This window comes from Oryzias latipes, chromosome 16 (genome assembly GCF_053564925.1).
Source record: "Oryzias latipes strain Hd-rR chromosome 16, Olatipes_Hd-rR_3.1".
Taxonomy (NCBI): Eukaryota; Metazoa; Chordata; class Actinopteri; order Beloniformes; family Adrianichthyidae; genus Oryzias; species Oryzias latipes.
In genome coordinates, this window is record NC_136252.1 from 24,275,371 (window position 1) to 24,293,164 (window position 17,794).

Below are 17,794 nucleotides of genomic sequence, written 5' to 3' on the forward strand. Positions count from 1 at the left end.
AGTATTATATTTGAAAGCCAGTCAAAGGAGTTAAAAACAACTTAAAATCAAATTCACATTTTGAGAATCTACTAGTTTCTCTTTATATTTTGTTTTTATTCATTCCATAAAAGAAATACAATTAATACGAATCTTTAAAATAAAAATACTGCTTTGCATTCATATTATATTATTTTGATAAAGGGTAAAATAAGAGTTTGCAGTCCTTCTCAGGCTCGGAGTAGTATAGGTGTTCTTTTCACTGTTGTTCCCTCTGAATATTTGACTCACATTCAATAAGCCAAAACAAACAATAAAGAAAAAAAAATCATCTATACAGTAACGTCAATTAAAATGCAAGAATTTCAAGATTGTGTGATTAAGATGATCATTCTTCTCGGAACCAGCTTTGCAGATCTGCATGTGAGAACCCCGGCAGGCGGCATTGCTCTGTTTGTGTCTTCTGACTTCTTTCAATTCAACATGAAAGACTATGGGTGGGGGTGCACTCTGCCAATGTCATGGTTAGCGTTTGTGGTCGGTTGATGTCAGAATCAATGTGTTTCACACGAGCAGCGCCGTGGTCATACTGAGAGGCACAAAGTATTCCAGTCTGCTCGTGATACAGCCTTTGATCCAGAGCGAAAACAGGCTGAGAGCACAGACTCAGCCCATCCACACAGGCACCACCACCCTTTTAGCACCTTCAGTCAGCCTCAAATCAGCTATTGGCAGGTCGGTAGTAGGAGATAGATGAAAGCCAGCAGGTTGGCGGGTTGCACAGTGTTTGAATTAAAAGCTGGTTGACTCAAGCTGCTAAGCTTACGGTATTTGTTAGGAAACTTGGGATTAGTCATAGATTGTAAGTCTTAAATAGCAGGTGTCATGCTGTCTTTGGTTCCGTTTAGCAGCATCTAAACCACTTAAAACACATTGTTTGCCAGAGATAGAATGCTACAACTAAGGTTAACATATCCCATCAATTAAATTTGAATTTTAATCAGGTTTCTTGTTTCTAGCCACTCAAAGTTTAAGTGTAATAATGGAGCTTTTATTGCTCTTTGACTATTTTAGGAAATTCCCTTCCTTTTTGCAGGAGGTGCAGCTGAATATAGTGATGGTTGTTTTCCACATTGGTTAACCTCTAATTCTGAGGAGGAACATTCCTAGAATGAGAGGAGCAACTGGGTTTGTGAATATTCACAACAGATTGGGAATTTAAAGCTACAAACACATTGCCTATAAACTTCTACTGCTCAATTATAACCACAGACAAAAAGCACAAAGATATATTGCTCCACTTTGGTGAGCTCAGAGCCCACAGAAAGCCTAAACAACGTTTGTAGCCTAAATGTATTTTTTAATTGCTGTTCTTTCTGTTTTTGGCCTCCATAACTTTACTGGGGATATCAGGCTCTTGCGGCCAAATTATCCATTACTGTCCACTTATGTGGAAGTGTCATGTATAGCTTTACCAAAAGACTAAACTTAGAGTTTAATATCAACTAAGTTTGAGGGTACAGAGAACCAAACTGAATTTCCCAGTATTATTTGACCAGTGAATGTAATTTACCAGATGATTTCTGATCTTTTTCCACTTGGATAAATGAAGAAATCATGCAGTCCTGAGGGATTACAAACGCTCATATTCCTGATATCAACACTTTTCAATTTCTCTATCTAGTCTCAATGGGGCATAATCAGTTACTAGCAGTTGGCCAGTGGCACTCGCTGATGACATTCCATCTGCAGCAATAATAACTGTGTTTCATTGGCGGATAACCTGTCTTATTGCTCATTTGATTTACATACATACAGGTAATCACTGAACCCGCAGGCTGTCCATGACTGATGGAGTCTGTCAGCACATGCGGCCTTTGTCAGGTCTGGAGGCTCATGCTGCTCCACAGATCAATGAAGTATTTGTTTTTTCACATGGACTATGTGTTTGTGGATAATCTTCCATCATCCATCTGTTTACACTCTCTCCCTCTAGCTTACAGCCTGTCACACCCCCAACCTAACATTACCGTAGTAAAAAAAAGAAAAATGGTTGAGCAATATTGGAGCCAGTCGTACAGTTTAGATGCCAGTTCGGATGAGGACAATGAAGATGCACATGGATTTATTTGTCAGCAAGTTGAGGCATCAGAATGAAGCAGAGCAGAGAGATTTTTGCCTGCCTTCTGCATTTTCTATGTCACAAATAAGATCTTCTTTAAACAGCATTTTGTCTTCTGCTCCTGACTTACAGCTATTTGAATAAATAAATACTCATGCAATACACATGCAATGTAATTTTGAGTTTCATTTTCTTAATAAATGTCCTCCATCAGAAAAAAAAACATGTTAAAAACACTAAAAATACTCCATCTTTATCGGAGTAGGTCTTTAAAGTTCATATGCTAAGCCTCATCAAAAAAAACATCAGTGTAAATAAAAATCATCCCTGAAGGTCCTTTTAGAGAAGGGATGTCAGCAAACTAGAAAGGTAGAGTCCCGCAGTACTGAGCAAATCTGCCAGGTTTATAGTTGCTGGTTTTTGCCATGCCCTCATGGAGGAAAGCGGAAACTCTCTCTGGCTCTGTTTTCAAGCCGCCTGGACCAAAGCCACAGAGGTAAAGCAGAAGCACATTGATTAGCCGTCAGAAGCTGGTTGGAGCTGGGTGCATGTTGCATTATCCTTTTATTTGCCTCCTCCTCTTTTGACCTCTTCACTAAACTCAGGCCACTGCTTTCTCAGAGGAACATATGGATGTGACAGAGAGTAGATGCTGCATGTCAGGATATCAGTTAAGACGGATCAGGTGGAAATGCATGAAGGTGAGCTAGAAAAGAACAATCAAAATGAATCAAACAAATGACAAGCTTGCAACAGCTTTTATTTTGCTCTGATCGTGAGCCAACTTGGAAGCATGCACGCACACAAGGGAGCGTGCACGTGTGTGGAGGCAAAAACGGCAGCTGCTGAGTTGCTGTGTTATCGCTGCAAAAGCGTTACAGTAAATAAAGCTTGAGACCAGGCAGGGAGACAGGTGCAGCAGGCAGGGCCAGAGGAGAGCTACTGGAACTCCAGAGGAAGAGAGCAACTCTTTTGAAAGTGCCAACCGGACCGTCTTTTGAAGTGGTCTATACCGGCATAATATAAATAAACATGAGCAATGTCTGCTTTGGAGCAAAGCAGGTCTGAAGGTGTGAGGCTCATTAGAGAGCAAAGGGCCATGCTGATAAAAGAACTCTGGCCAAATCGCTCAGTGAATACAAAGACCCTTTGCATTTATCTACCGCTATTTTCTTGTTTTAATCCTCATCTGCACATCGCCAGTGAGCGGAAGGGAAAACTATGATAAAAATCTGTAAAAAAATCTGATTTTCTACTACAGTCATTCAAAATTGGCCGCCCAATTTCTGATGAATCCCCCAATACTATTTCCTCATCAAAGGTTGATCATTTCAACTGTTCTAATCTTTTAAGTTTCTCTACATTTCCATTTTGTAGTGATGTAATTGCTTATTACTCTACCAGCACTTCAGATCACGGCTCATCTACAGGCACTTTGAAGATTAACTCACTATTCCCCCAAGCCTGGGAACATGAACCAACACCTCATTGGTCCATGCAGTCTGGTGCAGCGAACTGCTAATGTTGGAGTTTCATAGCCTCCAGTATCGCAGCCTCCTAGTTACAAACAACCCTATGCATAACCGGCCCTCCCCCCATATTACTGAGGGTGAAATACACAGTTGTTGCTGCCTTTCTGTCAGTGTCTTTGTGCCCTAGCTAACAGAATACATGTCAAAGCGTTGGGTTCATCTGAAAGCATTAGAGGAATCAGTAAAAGCCCTTAAGTCTTTCTAAAGCGGATCGGGGTGGAGATTGAGCAACACTGGTTAAAAAGAGACAGGAGCAGAAATGTGTTTTGGTCTTATAAGCATCTGACAGCTCTTCTATAATAGTCAGCTAATCCGTTTTATACACTGTGTCTCTGTCTGTCATTTTTTTTGGTTGCGCTGGCAGCATCCCAACATGCACACACAAGCATTGCATTACTACTCATCTGTGCACTCTTGTTTCGCTGGTGGATGACATTTGACTGTTATTTTTTCTTGACTTGTTTCGTCAGTGGGACTTGACATCTGTCAAAAGTGGTCAGGCTGCTGTAGCGAAATAAATGTCTTCTTAACAATTTTCTGGCCCAAAAACACTACTCCAAGTTAGAAGCTAACGTGCACAGCAAAGCCTTCCATAACATGACTCTGCAAGCTACTTAGATACCTCACTTTAAGTGCTAATGACAGGTGTCGCTTCAAGTCTGGGTTATGGTATAGAGTCTCTGCCAAATGCTTGCCATCTCTATTAACAAATGCTGCGTTGTGAAAATATTCTGTACCTTGTCTATTACTTATCTATTCCAACTAATCAAAAAGGTAATGGTGTATTTGACATTTTGAATCCTTTGTCGAACCACTTTAATGACATTGATGTGACAAAGTCAATTTAGCCAGTTAGGCTCTACGAAAAAAACGAAAAAGTCATTTGTCTCTCTGTCATTATCTTCCTCATCACACCCTGTGATTGCACGGACCAATTAAAACAAATTAACCTCCCATCCAGTCCACCCCTCTGCCACCAAATTGTTGTGTCAATTTTGGAGCAAATCTGTTGTCTCTTTGTTTTTGCTTCCACTCCAAGGGGCCCTCCAGAGGAATAATTGGACGTGCGGTTCTCTCCGTTCCTTTTAGGGCTGCACTGAAATCTCCATCTTGTCCCTCTGCAGTGGCTATCTCCCTCTATATCTGAAGAAATTATACCTTCTTCCCCCTTGTGAATTTGCTTCCCTCCAACTAATCCATCCTCCCCTCTCATGCTGTCTTCCTTGACTTTTAATATTTCTTCTGTGGTTCTCCTATCTTTCTCCCTTATCTCTCCTTCACCACTACATTTCCTCCATGTAGCTCCATCTGTTTTGCTCCTCTCCTTTTGTCTATTACACATTACTCTTTTGCGCCTTATCTGTCCACCGTAAATGCTTGCCTCTGCTGTAGCCTTCAGGCTAACCTCCTATGCTAAAGGTGTTTGCTTGGACCTGCCCAGAAAGCATTGGAGTGTAACCTGTTAAATTAGAGTGTTATGGCCAGACAACACACAAACCCTTAAGTTAATGGACAATTTAACTTGCGCTGTTGTTATAGTCTTTAAATTCATTAAGTTCCCTCTGCTTACTCTTCTTTTTTTCTTCCTCTTCTTCATAACCTTGCTTGTCTTCATCAATAAATGCCATCTTCTACTGTGTACTATTGATGCTGTACATTGCTTTAGGGTCAGATGTTTTCCTCAGGTCTGCATGATAGTTAGCAGTGTCACCTCACAGCAACGAGGCCCTGCTTTAAATCCTGGCTCGTTTCTTTCTTTTCCGAATTTGCATCATCTTTTGGATTTTCCTGCCCCTCAGGTGTGAATGTTGACTGTATAGAACTGGACCAAGCGAGTGTGACGTCACCCATAGAAAATGGCCTCCGGCCTTAAAAAAACAAAATCAATTTAGTCGCATTTTTTCGTGAAACTGACACTGCCGTTTGGAGCAAGGCGACTTTAGTAGGCAGGGATTGATCCAACTCGGTCTGAGCCAGCGTTTCTATGGTAACTACTGTCACTAATTAGGAGTGGGCTTGTTGGAAGTCCACACCCCTTCCACTGAAAGGGGGCTCGGGAGAATCTGTCAATCAGATGTTTTGAAGGTTGGAGGTGGGGGCCAGCAGGCACTACATGCTTTTATTGAGCCATCTGATTGGCCAGTTTATAACATACCGAAAAAAATGGGATTAGCTAAAACATGTTCAAAAAAAGGTAGCAGAGCAAGAATGGTTATTCTGACAACAGAATAACCGAGTAATAGGTGTGTATTTCCCAATAGAGTCTATGGGACTTTGGTGTCTTGGAGCCGGTGGGTACTAGCTGTGTGGAGCATGCGGGGGGAGGGGTCATTCAGTCCAATTCTCATATTGGGTCAGAGGGTGTGACTGTTTGGATGTCTGTCTGTCTGTCTGTGGCCCTGCAGTGGGCTCGGAAACAGTCCAGGGTGTACTGCACCTTAGTCTTAGCAGCTGGGATAGGCTCCAGCAACTCCCTTGACCCTGCAGATGACTAACTGGGACTAGAAGATGGATGAATGTTTTCCTCTCGCTCTCCTGCTCTGCGCCGCCTCCGGCTTGAGCTGTCCGCCTTGTTTCTTCCAGCCTGGCAGAGCAAATAGCAAAATAATGCAAAGCCAGCAGTAAATCAAACCAGTTGAAAACCCTTACCGTTGTTCAGCTGCTTCTCTGTGTGGTCCTCACCTTTATTGTAAACAAATGTTAGTAGAAATAGAAGCTTTCAAAAAGAGTAAAAGATAATTCTAGACAAATACAGTGCACTGATGACCACATACTTTTGTTTCTGTGAGCGTGTTTGGGGATTTTACAGATTGGGTCTTAAAGCTGTTCCAGACAAATGACAACAGGCACGCGTATGTGGATGCTACGTGCAACGTCCTGACCTCAGGGTACTAGGAGAATGCTCATGCAGACAGAAAATGTCCTTGTGTCAGCGTATAGGCTAATCTGAGTGCATGTGTCGTGTATGTGTTGCCATGCATGTATTAGAGTTTTAAGGGGGAGCAGATGAAAATGCACTACGTGAGACACATGACACAGAGATGTAGACTGGTAGACTGGGCAGAAGAACAGTGCATGATGGGGATTTTGAAACAGCGTGACGAAAAGGTACCATTGGAAAAATTTTTTTAAATGAATTAGGCCATCTAAAAAAACACACAATCTTAAATTAAAGAAGAGCTCTGCTTTAAGACACATCCATGGAGTTGCTCAGTTTACAGCAGCTGACTGCAGGCAGAAATGTGTTGTGCAGCCTTTACAGGACCAATAAAAGACAGCCAGAGAGAGGTCTGTCTGGCTTTGGTTGCTGTGGTGATGCTTGCAAAAGTACTTGGCAGAGAACAGAGTGAGGATGCATCTTTATTTGTTAGTTAAATGAGCTATAGCATCTACCACAGACAAGGGGTGGAAATTTCATTATTCTGATAAATAACCAAGGTTCTGTTTATTTTTCTTTCAAAATATCACATAGGCGGGTTTATTGTGAAGATCAGAGCTCAAGGAATTTGAAGATATTTTGGTATGCAATTTGTTTTCCAATCATGAATAAATTGCAAAAGTAGTTTGAGATAAAGATAGAATACCATTAGAGTTAGAGAATTATTATAAAAAGATTCATTTGACTAATTTTATTGATGTATTTTTCATGCAGTAAGATAAGCCTTTATTTGTCCCTTAAAGAGGAAATGTTCATGGCGACGCTTTACAATTTACAACAAGAGCAAAAAAAAGAAAACATGCATCACAGATTTATACAACTATGCAGGGAGAAGGTATTAAGGTCTTTGCACCATGGGTCAGAAATATTACACTAGTTGGTGACAGATTTACATTAATTGTGCTAAAAATACTCACAAAAATATTTATGAAGTATTTTGTGGATAGAGTTAGATCAACAACCATTTGAGGGCTGGGTTTTAAAACATTTAGTCAAAATCCAACATCAATTGAAAAATCCATCCATGTTTGATTAATTTCCTGGTTGGGCAAAAAAAAGAAGGTTTTAAGTCTGAATTTATTGTCAGCTTAAATTTTTTAGTTTACTTAAATCACAAATGATGTGAAAAATGTTTTTCTTAACCAAACACAGCTGGCTTTGGGGACGCAAAAAATCAAAATTTGATGAAATGTTTAACTAAAGTGGATTGTGAACTTTAAGTCAAATCAATTCCTTATTAAAATATTGATTAGAATTAGCTGTGGTACCTACAGATGTTTTTAATGTTTTCCTCCATCTTTTCTAACTTAATTAGAATAAAACCTTCCCACAGTTATAAGTGCAGTGTGAAATCAAACCTAAACAGCAGTTGGCAATTTTTATATAAGGATTTCTGTTTTTTGGGTTTGTTTTATGTTTCTTTTTGCTAATTTTTTGTAGTAATTAGTTCAGTTGTTTAAGTTCAGTTCTTTAGATTCCATTTAGACTTTTCTCACTAGTAGAGTGCAGGTCACAAATCAAACCTGGACTGAATGAGCCCTGAGTCATACAACACGAACCCCACCTGCAACTCTGCAGCTGATTGACTGGAGTCAGTACATTTTTTGAGAGCCCCCCCCCCAACCAGTTCAAATCCAGATTCTAGCTAATAAAGATGTGTAGAAAACTGAATGTAAAAATGTAGTTTCATGTTGTCCACGGCGACTCAAGAGGCTTGAAAAATGTTCAGAAAATTATTCTTTTGAGTTTTACTGGTGGTTTTTTTAGATGTCAAATCACAGAAAGTGTGTGACAATGGTTGGTTTAGCATAAATGAAGACAATTCTTGTGTAATAAAAAGCATGTTATTGTGTTTACACAGTATAAAACCAGAGGATTGAAGATTTAGTTATTTTTTCTGTTTAAATAATGTAATGTTTTTGTTAGATCACTTCCAATATTCTGTTTTTTTTAATAGAAGAGTGGACATGTTTGTTTTTTAGGAAATTTCTGGAGAAATTACAGGTGCTATACAACTTTGGTCTGCTGATGTAAGAGATTGAGTTGCATGTATTATATATTCTTCTTTTATTAGTTCTAGTTCATCAATAAAAAAATTAATTCATAAAGAAAACAATCTCTTGTTTTAAAAAGACCTTAAAGTGAAAGCTGTCGCATCCTGAAGGAAATCCTGGTATGAAGCACCGATCAGGAAACGATTACAAAAGATGTTGTTTTCACAGCCTTGTCACACTAGAGTAAACAACGTTTTCTGGGATAACTGATGACAGAAGCACACACATCCACACATATAAACACACACTCTCAGAGCAAAGACCATGTTGCACAAGGTGGTGAATCCTGTCATGTTAATGTGCCGGCGAGGCTGGAGGATCTCAGTGTTACCCATAAGATCAGTGCGAGGAAGAAGGCAGGAAGAAAACCATACACGTAAACAATGTTAAAAGAAGCAAACACATTCTTTACTTTTGGCATTAGGATGTTTATTTTCATTGCCAACAATTCTTCCTCTTTACAGTAGAGATTCATTTACCGGTTTACTGTTATTTCTTGAAACAATGATGCTCAATTGAGATGTTTTTTTTATGTTTTTTTTGCTAAAGTCGAAAAAGCATAATGTCGTTAATTGTGCCTGACACCATTTCTTTATGTTCAGTAGTGCCTAAACTACTGTTTCCCTACAAATGTTATTTTGAAAAAAGTAAGCCGTATAACAACAAGAAATCAAATGATGTTTTAATTTGTTCTTTTATCCATTTTTTTTGTGGTTTTGAATAGGCTTTAAGGTTTGAAGAATCTGGGAGGTCTTTGGTTTTTATCACAAAGTCACAGGACTTCCTATAAAACCAGTTTGTAGTTGTTCTCAAACCCAGAATTCTTAGCGGCTATGTTCCAACATAAGTAATGAAATGAATCACTGTAATTAGAATGTGCCTGAATGATGTTTCAATTACAGGTTTAATTTAGAACTTTTTCTCAAAGCCGAGCTTCTCAAAAAGCGGAAATATAAACTGAAATTGACTGACCTACAAGTCAGTTAAACTGTACTTGATTGATTGACCCCTGTCATGCTTTCATTTTAGCTTCATGCGAAAACCTCTTTATATCTTTAGTGCCACTGTCTGCACTCAAAATATCTACCTTAATTCTGAAAGGCAGTTTTCCTTTGTACTTCACTTGCTTTCATATGAGCCCTGGCTGACAGACAGACCGACAGACAGACAGCAGCAGCAGCAGACTTGAATGGTTTTTATTTTGCATGCCGGAGTTCCAGCCGGCATATGTTAATGCAGCCATGGCATTCAAAACATTCATCACAGCTCAGCAATTGTGACGAAGACAGAATTTATTCAGTGCCACCTTAAGGTCTAGAGATTGCATCCATCTATTTCATCTTGTATAGTGAATAACAAAATGTATTAATTTCTGAACCTTTTTGTTCATATTTATCAGGGAATGATCCAATTCTTAAAAAATTTGCATAAGATTAATCTTTTTATTTGCATCAAGACTGATGTTTCATAAATGTAAAATATCAAAATCTATTATATTTTGCATTTTTGTGTTTATTACATTTACCATATTACACTACCTGATTTTAAGAAGGTAGTTTTCATAGCTAAACAATGCAAATATGTGTGATTTTAATATGGTTTTCCATTTATATTATAGTCAATATCAAGTGTATATTATTACTATTGAGTACATGTCCAAACTCTCTCTGAATAAGCATACTTGGAGTGGATCCACGCCAACAAAATGAATAAACAGATGTGTGTAATGGGGTCCCTCCCACGTCAGTGGAAATGGATGCCAAGTGGTTGATGAGGAAAGAAAAGGCAACGAGGGAGACTGGAAATAAAGGAAGAGCTGATACATGAAGGAGGGGCGAAAAGCCAAGATTGCCAGAGCAAAAGGGGAAGCGGCTGATCTGATAGAGATACGCAGGGGTGGGAGAGTTAGGTGAGGAAGAGGATGGAAGTAATGTTGGATCAAAGAGTCGATGGAAAATTTGTCTTCCATCCAAGCCTTTGAGAGGATGAACAAATGCATGCATGTTTTTAGAAAGCAGACGTCTAAAGAGAGAATGAGAAAAATAAATAAATAATAGTGGACTATAAATATAGTGATCTCCCTCAGGCGAGGTTTCATCTACCGTTCCTTATTCCTCGGCCATGAAGGAGTCCTACTCTGGCTTCTTTCTTTAAACAAAAATGGAATGGTGCTGATTTCCTGTCCTTTGGAGGCATTTCTCCACTTCCCCCGTCTTATTTTCCTCTGGTTTCTCTGCTCCTGCCTTTTGACTGCCTCTATCACACTATCTTATTAGCTTTGTTCTCATTCCCTGCCTCTCACCTGTTTCTTCAGCCCCCCCCCCCCCCTTTCTTCATCAAACCCTTATTTTGTGTGATGTCAAGCTAATCACTCAGCCAGCGTTTCCCGTTTCTGCCCCCCTGTCTGGCGGATGTGATTGTGGTGCATTAGGTGGTTTGTGGTGTGTGTTTGTGGGAGTGTGTGTGTGTGTGTGGAATGATGATGGTATGTTGAGAGACAGTTGAGAGGTGAGGGAAAGGGTCTGGCTGCAGATGGAGGTGACAGCGTGTCATCTCTTATCAGCTGTATTTAGAACTGGACGTTTTAGCCATCTGTAATTAATGGCTCGGTATGATATTGTAAAATATTTACAGCTTAGGATAATTACTGGCCTCCCATCACCCATCACGGTGTCTCAGAGGACAGCGGCTCTATTAACTCCATGTCTCATGTTTGGGTTTAGTAATTCTGAAGTATTTATGGGGCTTTCTGGCTTGGTAGTAGGGTCATTGCACAATTGGAGGACATTTGGGCTTCAATATTCATAAAAAAGTAACTTTTCTGATTTTGATTTTTTGCTACATATTCATTAATAGCTGGTTATAAACTGTCAAAGATTTATTAGCTCAACTTACAGATCAATTGTGCAATTTTTGCTTTATTGGATATTTGATGACCACAAAACTTGGAGCAACCCTGTTACAGACTTTTGCAGGTAACAGGCTTGCAAATCTGTGCTAATATTAGCTTTCTCCCAGGAGTAAAAGCTAGTTTTTACTGATGACCAAGAGGACTTACTCATGTAAATAAGTAAAAAGAAAGATAGTAGTAAAAAAAAAAAAGCAGGGTTACATGGGATAGAGTAAGACATTCAATCCAGGCTAACTGTCGTAAAAATATGACAGATAGAAAAGAGGAGATCCTTAGCTCTACCAATTCTCTTTATTGATGATGGGTTCTCTCTTCTTATGCCTTTTTATAATCATTTCTCTTCACTTTTGTTTGTTTTTGTGTATATTATTATGAGGGGCCTATTTTATTATGTTATTGCATGGTGTTTTTGTGTTCTTGCTTGTTTTTGTGTACAGCACCTTTAGCTGTTCTTTTTACAGGTGCTATAAAAATAAAAACAAAATTAATTTGAATTTGAAATTAGAATGATGTCATTCATTCATCTTCTTCTTAACTGTTTATTCCCTTTCGGGGTCACTGGGTTGCCGGAGCCTATCCCGGTCACTTGGGCAAGGGGTACCCTGGACTGGTTGCCAGTCTGTCGCAGGGTGGAATATCCTCAATCACACATCCATTCACTCTCACACCTATGGTCAATTTAGAGTTGCCAATCAACCTATGTAGCATGTTTTTGGACAGTGGGAGGAAGCCGGAGATCCCGGAGAAAGCCCACGCATGCACGGGGAGAACATGCAAACTCCACACAGAAAGGTCCCCCATTGATGTGTTTATCATGTCCCCCAGCCGGGACTTGAACCGGGAGCCTTCTTGCTGTGAGGCAAGAGCGCTAACCACTGCGCCACCATGCAGCCCTAGAATGATGTCAAGTCCAACAAATCCTGTGATTATCTGTTACATTCTTCTTATATGATAAAAAAAGTTTATAGTAACAGAGCTGAGTGCATATTGCTGGACACATGTTCCATTGATAATAATAATTTAATTATTTGAAATATTATGTTTTTTTTAACACAAATGTTTCCACATTTATTAGAGACATCACTTAAACAATTAATAGAAAAAAAGACTTTTAAATGTATTTTATCTGTTTTAAGATTTACTATCGGACATAAAGGTGGGGGTGAAACAAGGAAAAAAATGCATTTTAGGCGGTACCCCAGACGTATTTGATATTTAAAATATATTTCCAAGCATTTATTTCTGGAAATTATGCTGTTGTTAAGCTAGTTTTGAGCAAGTTTAGTTAAATTGCAGAGTTGTACTTGGTGCATCCTATTCTGACAAAGGAAACTGAGGCATTGCTTACTCATTGCATCATGTCCTGTGTGTAGCAACAGGGAAAACAACGATTTATTTTTTGTTTTTTTCTAACTATGATCAATGCTATAGCATAAATAAAGAAAAATAACATTATTTAGATTGACTTTTTTCAAATGTAAAAGTCTGCTGAAGGGCAATTATTCACACGTCACTTTTTAATAAAATGCTTTTTGTGTTGACTTCTGTTTTTGCAATATTAACAACTTCCAATTTTGTCACCATCATTGCATCCTCTTTTCTTTATTTTTTTCTTTTAAACCAAGCCAAAGAGGTTTATTACCCCTTTGATCTTTCTCTTCTTTGTTCCTTTCTAACTTAATATTTAAACCTGATTCTAAATCACTTTTCATTTTCTAAAATAAACCAAAAAACAGCATAAACTGTGTGTTTTTTTGCCCTCTGCAATGTTCATCTCTGCTCTCTCATTCTATTATCCTCCCTCATGCGCCCTGGTACCTTTCTGACACAAACCATTTATTCCAATATATAAACAATCTACCAACTGCTGCCCAGTTTCTCTAGAAATCCAGGTGTATTTGTGATTTTTCCACAATGACAAATGGGACATTTGTGGGACAAAAAGATGCATAATGGAAGGAAAAAAAGTCAGGTTCAGGCCCAGGTGCTGAAACATAATTGATTTTATAATAGGTACACTGGATAGTGATTCATTGTGGATTTGGGACCACCTGGATGTGTGCATGTGTTTCAAGCTTGTTTGACAGGACTGTAAGTGTGCGAGTGTGTAGTTGCAGCCACCCTTGGTTGCACTCATTAGACCGTTATTAGGATAAATGTATTTATTTCAGGAGTGACAAAACACTACAACTTTCAAATTGAAGTCAATAGGAGTTTTTTCAGAAGTAATGGTATCAAATAGCCTTTATGCCTCCAAAATATAAAATTAATTTTTATTATTAAATGCATAAAAAGAACATTTTCAAATTAGGCTTTAAAAACATTAATGTAATGGGCACAAAATCAGAAACCACCAAATTGGAAAAAACAAAACAAAGAATGGTTAACTCAACCACACGTAAATCCACAAGTATGTGTTCCTGATACAATGTAACAAAAAAAAAACAAAAAAAAACGACATAATAGTTACTGTTTGGTAGCTCAAAAGAGAATTTCTGTTTGGTATCAGCAAGAGACAGACTTGTACTCAGTCCCTTGTTGCCATGAAAGCTGATGTAAGATCCAAACAAAACACTCAAGACTCAACAATAACAAGGACATTTTGCAACACAATCCAGATTTAAACATACTTAAATCGCTCAAAGAGAAATTTCCCAGCAATTACAGATATTTACAAGCTTAAAGAAACATTTATTTTTCGCTGCACTGCATGAGTCTTTGCGCCTGTGTTTGAAGTGGAGATGGGAGTTGTTTGGCAGTGTCGACTCATGCACTCACAAGTGAGTAACTCACAAGTAAATGCCGCCGCTTAAAATCTGTGGGATGATCTGAAAGGGCTGCTGTTTGACAGTATTGAAGAGGTTAAATGAATAAGCAGAAGTGACAGCCTTCATTTCCCATCATGCTTTTTGCTTGACTGAGCAGCCACTGGATGATTATTTTGTATTTTCAAACTCAATAGGAAAGTGGAGGAAGGAGCCATCAGTAAAAGCTACACACTGCAAAGGCAGAATCTTAAGAAAGTAAAGAGACCCATGCTTAAAGAACGTTTTTTCGCATGCCTTGCAAGAAAATCTTCTCAAGACAGTTTTTCAACAGCAAACCAATTTTAGGATGAGAAAACTCTTCTAACTGACTAGATATTTTCTTAAAATGAGAATTCTTGCAGAACATTTTTCTTATTCAATTGGCAGATTTGATTTTTTACTTATTTTAAAAAAAACTGCCAGTGGGGTAAAAAATGTGTAATTTATTTCTAAGGGGCCTGTTATTCCAGTGCAAGGAGTTTAAAATCTTTTTGATCCAATTTTGACTAAATTACAGTAAATGCTAAAAATAAAAAATTTAAACCATCCAGAACACAGTGAATAGTCTTCATTAAATGTTCTAATGTTTTCACTTCTGGAAATAGGTATTGTCACGTGCCATTAAAAGAAAAGTGAGCATGCTGTCCAAACTGCTTTTAAAATCCGGGGCACTAGATAGTCGTAGTTTTTTAATTGTTTGGGAGACCTAGCACCTAAATCTGAAAAAGAAAAAAACAAAAGAAGTGAACCAATTAAGAACATTGAGAATAACAAAAAATGGACTGAGACTGCAGATTTAGTGACTGCAGGAAATCAACAAAACAGAAACAGCTGTGCTAATTACATTCACCAATATCAGGCATGAAAGCAGAACAAGCAGACAAACTGAAGATGAACAGTCCAACACAAACTTGAATAATACCCAAAAAGACTTAAAACAAACCAAAAATGAACGCAAGACACATATATTTACAGAATAGTGAAATAGCAAAGCACACACACCCCAAGCTGGTCATTTACAGTGATTGTTAATGAGACACAGGTGCGTAAATTAAGGGAATCTCTAAAACCAAAGTCATAAAATGAAGCTAACATAAGTCACAACAACACAACTAAGCACAAAATGTAAAATTACAGGTCAGCACAAAATCATTTATGGCTAAAAAGAAAGACACAAGACAAAGTGACAGTAGGTGGTACTTTTTGTGAGCCTTTATCCCTTGTGCTATCCTAGGCACTTTAACATAAGGAGTTGGGTCATCTAGACCCACTAGACAGTGCACTGAACCTTTTTTCTTGAATGATTTGTGATCTTCACTGGTGTCCATGGATTACATGAAATCTTTCCACCTTTATCCACCTTTGTCATGGTAGGAATAACACGTCAAAGTAAGGGTGGGGTCATCTAAAATAGCACAAGGGTTATATGGTCTCTCTGAACATTTATGACAGTCAAATAGTTTATCATCAAATCTATACGTTGTACCCTAAATTCCTTGGACTGTTGCAAATACAATGACTGACAGATTATTACATTTCCTCAAACCTTTTATGGGTAATGATTTAGCATGCTAATATGACAGTGCATCAAGAAACATTTATACTGCACCAATTGTTTTCCCTTCCTGCAGAATTTAATTCAATGTGCATTTCGGTGTATTGTCAGCCAGCTGATGCAGCCAAACTGTGTTGTGGGGGTCTCGCTTTAAAGTTTATTATAATTTTTTTTTTAACTGAAATATTTGATTTTTGAAAAGCGGCAAAGAGAAATCAGGATCATAATTTATGACAGAAAACTGCTCAGGCGCACACATTTCATCTGCATTCATTGCCCTGCACTCAATAAGAGTGTTTATGTAGCGATGCTGAGATTCCCGTGGTTTGCTGATGTTCCATCAGAGCGTTCCCTCAAACTGAGCTGGCACTTCACCACAGGGCTGGTCACGCTTTTAAAGAGCCTTTGAATTGAGCAGAATTTACTTGAGACATGCAGAGAGAAGGAAGAAGAAATTGAATTAGGAACAAAGGCTGAAAGAAAAGGAGAAAGAACTAATAAAGGGTTTTGTGCTCCAGGTTAAGACCTGCCAAGGTGTAGGTGAAGGAAATTTTAAATTTTCTTTTTGTCATCCATGTTAGCATTAAATATTTAAGGGAGGGAAGGCTGGTCTTAGGTAAGTACAGGTTGGATTTTCATGATACTGTATGTCTCACCCTTTACTTTGATTTAAAAAAAAAACTTCAACAAAAAGAATGTTACTTTCTAAGCTTATGACGTGAATGGGTTTAGTAGTTTCATTTTGTCTTATCTCTCGATAAAATGAGGATTGTGTCACAGTTGAGCTAAAATGGGGAAAGAGATAAACGTGAGCGGATTTCAGCTCACTCCTGTGCCTCGTGTGTTGCAGCGTTGCCAGACTTCGTGTAATGCTTTCCACCTCAGTCAGTCTTCACCTCTATCTGTTCCTTCACTGACAGCACAGGTTTGCCATGATGATGCATTATACCTGCCATTATCCATCATGACATCCATTCTGTCATAGCTCACCTGCTATCTGAGGGGAGCAGGTAAACTGGCACGCTCATCATCTGAGATTATTTTTTAAGGAGTTTATTTGAACTATTTTTGGAGAGGTAAAAAGGCTATTCAGAAAAGCGGGCTGGATGTCAATGAAGTAGTCAATACGGGTACAAATACATTCACAAGCAGGGAGAGACCTACAGGGTGTGGGATTTAGTTACTGAGGCACTGATGAAGCAATGTGACATGTTGTGTGTGGGCCTGCGGCTGTGTCAGGCCGGCAGAAGCTGTCTTGTTCCACTAATGAGGATGGAGAGAGGTCAGTGATGATAGTCAGTCTAAATAAGGACCTTGATATGACTTTAACACTGTGTCACAGTGTTTCTCTGTGTATGTGTGTATGTTTGCTTGGAGGTGATGTCCTCCCACCTTCCTGCTGTTATGTTATGACTAGCATCCTCGCTTCGAGCCTGCTGTCAACAGGAGGTGTCATCTACGCAACTCAGCCATCAGCATGCTGCTGGCTACTTTCTGAAAACAGTGACAGTTATGGACACACATTCACAAATATGCAAATATGCACTTACGTATGCGTATCTAATAGCCGTTTTTTTGACATCCTGCCAGCATGGACACATAAAGGGGGCGGATCGTGGTCTTTCATGGACATGCCTGCTGCTTTGTCGGTTCCTCAGCTGGACATTAAAAGGCTGTTTTAGTCGAGCTGAGAAGTGAACAAACTAAAGATGGACGTGTATTTCAGCCAACCGTCAACCCTGACTTCCAAAATCAAGCTTGTATAAAAATGAAAGCACCTTCAGCCAGGTGAATTTACCAAGTAACTCTATGAAGCTTGTTCCAAGTAGCACTTCAGTGTTTAGTGATTCACACTCACAAGATTTGTTCCACCATCTTTTGTTCTTTTTCCAGGTA

The 17,794-nt window shown here is 38.8% G+C and overlaps 1 protein-coding gene across 13 annotated transcripts in view; it reads left to right on the forward strand.

Moving 5' to 3' along the window:
- Nucleotides 1-17,794, forward strand: part of grik5 (glutamate receptor, ionotropic, kainate 5) — a 115,844-nt gene that overhangs the window by 27,922 nt on the left and 70,128 nt on the right. The window contains exon 1 of one of the 13 annotated variants that reach the window (XM_078933570.1): nucleotides 15,515-15,532. The exons of the other annotated variants lie outside the window; for them this stretch is intronic. The gene's annotated coding sequence lies outside the window, so the exon portion shown is untranslated. Of the gene's footprint in view, nucleotides 1-15,514; nucleotides 15,533-17,794 lie in introns of those variants that run through there. 13 annotated transcript variants of the gene reach the window in all.